Below are 3,586 nucleotides of genomic sequence, written 5' to 3'. Positions count from 1 at the left end.
CCTTTCATATATATATATATATATATATATATATATATATATGTAGATCTATATAGATATACACAACACCCACACACAATTGCTTTATCAAAGAACACTGTCAAACATCTTTGGCTCATCATTCCAAATTGCTTTCACAAAATTACTACAGTCACATGATAAAATTCTCATTTCGTCTAACAGTTGTTTTATGTCTTTGTATGTGTTTTTCCACCCACAAAGACCCAATATATTATCTGAGTTAATGGGGAAGGCTCAAATATGGCTCATTTGAACCTACTGGGATTTTGAATTTTCTCGTCCACTCTTACCACATTTTCATTTTGTTGGGGGACTCACCTGCAAACCTGCTGAACCCCTGCCTAAGGTAATATATTTCTTTATTTTGCTTTGGTCACTTTGCATTTTCAATATGAATGATTCTATTCTTTACTTAGACAGTTTATTTATAGTGAGAGAGATATGGGAAGCTAAAGTGACCTGCCAATTAGAAACTCACGCATTTCTATACAACACAAGTACCTGAATTTCATTAACATTACAAAATAAAGTGGAATTCCTGGGAGACTTTGAGAATAGTGTCAGTTAAATCAAGGCCTACATTATTCAATATATAAGTAAGTAGCAGATATTCACTAAAAGAATACTTCCAAAGTAGTTAGCATATTCTAAAGGTAAGTGCCAACATGCAGGGAAACTGTAGAGTTTCATGACCACCGACCTGACACTCTATCTGGAAAGACAGAATACAAGCACATAATAAAAACAGAATGAAACATGTTATAATAATGAAGGATCAGAGCGGTAAGGAACATTCAGTGGGAATCACAGAGAGCATATCTCAGTCATTGACAATCAAGGTGCAATCCACGGGATATGCAGAAGGATATACAGAAGGATCTGTAGAAGTGATGGGCGCAGAGAGTAAGGAAGACACAAAAGCAAAGCAGGCAAAAGAAGAATGACAGTTCTCAAGAGCTCCAAATTTAGCCTAGCAGGAAGATGCCAAGTGAAGGACAGATAATGCTGGAAGGAGAAGCTGGAGACAGACAATCGTAAGGAGGTTCAAACCTCTAGTAAGGGCATTAAGGAGAAAACGAAAAGGTTTAAGAAAGGGAGTAATATGATCACATTTCCTTCTTTAAAAAATCCCTTGAGATGTAGTCACTGAGTTAGCCTGTAAAAAAGCAAGAGTGAAAAGGGGGACCACTCAGCAGGCTGTTGCAAAATATAGGCAGCAATTATGGAAAACTACACTACACTGTTCATAGAGAGATGATAGTAATAATCATCATTGCTCATATTGCTGTTGTGGAGGAAAAAATAGTACACATAAAACATCCCAAATATCTTTGGCACATACTCAGTAATCCAGAAGAAACGTTAACTCGGTATTATTGTTATTTTGGTACAATCACATACTATTAATAATCAACCCAATGGTGCCAACCACCCAGATCTAATTCCTCATTTAATAGGAACTGGTTTTCTAACACATCAAGATTATACTCTCTAGAAAAGTCCTAGAGAGCAGGTATCCTATGGAGTTGTTTAAAAGTATATGTGTAAGGATTGGCAATGAGACAAGCATGTTAAAATGCTCACCTTTTTTGGTAAGGGTTAAGGCTCTTTGCCAGTTCTCTAACTAAAAGGAAAACCATTCCTCGATGATATAAATGTGTTCCCTAACAATGTTGGAGCTAAATCCAACATTTATTTGCATCTACTCCAGCATTTAAATCACTCCTCAACTACGTGAGTGGAACTAGAGGGTATTATGCTAAACGAAATTAGTCAGTCGGAGAAGGACAAATATCATATGATTTCACTCATATGAGGACTTTAAGACAAAAAACAGATGAACATAAGGGGAGTGAAAATAATATAAAAACAGGGAAGGGGACAAAACATAAAAGACTCATAAATATCGAGAACAAACAGAGGGTTGCTGGAGGGGTTGTGGGAGGGGGGGTTGGGCTAAATGGGTAAAGGGGCATTAAGGAATCTACTCCTGAAATCACTGTTGCACCATATGCTAACTTGGATGTAAATTGAAAAATAAATAAATTATTAATAATAAAAAACATTCCTCATGAATTCCCATGATTTTACATGTTAGAGCATTTAAAAAAGTTTTTTTTTTATGTTGTTATTTATTTTTTGAGACAGAGAGAGACAGCATGAGCAGCGGAGGGGCAAAGAGAGAGAGGGAGACACAGAATCTGAAGCAGGCTCCAGACTCTGAGCTGTCAGCTGGAATTCACAAAGTGTGAGATCATGACCTGAGCTGAAGTCGGACACTTAACCGACTCAGCTACCCAGGCACCTCCATCTTAGAGCATTTTAAAAGAGTGACTTAGTCTGTTAGAACAGATATTTTCTGCCTACACCAAATTTACAGAAAACCTCAGTAAAGCTCCCCTAGGGAATATAGGTCTCAACATCATGGCTGCCTGACAGAATGAGTACAGAGAAAATGTAGACTTCATATATAATAAGAACCATAAATTCTGCCATAAAATAAAGATCAAATAATCTCTACCACTTGAATCTTAAAACTGCCCACAGTTTAAAATTACAATTCTATTCAGTTTATAGGATGATATTCCTTATGAAGGCAAACAGTAATCTAATACATTTTAAATTGATAAATCTTTAAAACATAATTAGGAAGCAAATGATCTTTAGTGGACTACTTTACAATCTCTTAAGAGATCCTTTTGTCTACCTTTTTACTGGTAGCAACATAAAACTGGTATCTTATTTGAAAGTAAAACACAATGTATCTTTTGATTGCAAATTACTTATGCTACCTCTGATAAGTTTCACAAAGTTCAATGACAGAGGTAAGATTAGTGAAAGTTCTACCTTAGCTAACCTTATTCTTAAAAGATTTCCTCTCTCAGTTTTGAGAAAGTAATTGTCAGTAGGAAGGAAAACAAAAAGGAGGAAGAGAAGGACAAGAAGGATGAGTGGCAGATAATAATGATTGCTAATAGTAGCTGTTGTTATTAAGTTGCAAAAACAAGATTTGAATCCATGTCAGTGACTGTGAAGACATTGTTACACAAAGAAATGGTTTCTACACACTACTTACTTTTCCATTAATTATAACCTTCTCAGAAAATTTTTGTACACTTTTTAAGAAGACATTTGGCAAGATTCATCAAGAGTCTTAAAAATGTTTATAGCCTTTGGCTTCATAATATACTCATAAAACTATACAAAGAAAAATAATCCAGAGGCACAAAATCTATTTTGGGCAATTATTCATAAGAGTAAACACTGTAAACAATGGAAGTATTGTAAATATCCAAAATTAAGCAATGAGTAAATAACTTATATTTGTACATATTACACCATTATAATAGGTTTAATCAAATAATGCTTAATTACACTAAATTAGCTGTAGTATGAGGTTTAGTTGAAAAGAAAGGGACAAAATGATAAATATAAGAGCACAATTTCCTTATGGGATGAAAAAAACTATAAATTAGGATTAAAATTTTCAAAACATGTCATAATATAGATTTAATTATATGAATAAAGATTAGAATAAAAACATACAAATTTTAGCATAATGTCC

General features: G+C 34.2%; 1 pseudogene; it reads left to right on the top strand.

The window, feature by feature from the left end:
* The first annotated feature begins 238 nt into the window (after positions 1–238).
* LOC121040052 (UDP-glucuronosyltransferase 2A1-like) overlaps positions 239–3,586 on the top strand; it is a 15,765-nt pseudogene continuing 12,417 nt past the window's right edge.

The sequence above is a fragment of the Herpailurus yagouaroundi genome, unplaced genomic scaffold, assembly GCF_014898765.1.
Source record: "Herpailurus yagouaroundi ecotype Mexico unplaced genomic scaffold, PumYag 28, whole genome shotgun sequence".
NCBI classification, from domain to species: Eukaryota; Metazoa; Chordata; class Mammalia; order Carnivora; family Felidae; genus Herpailurus; species Herpailurus yagouaroundi.
Note: the sequence above shows the minus strand (reverse complement) of the source record. Positions and strands in the feature narration are given on the sequence as shown.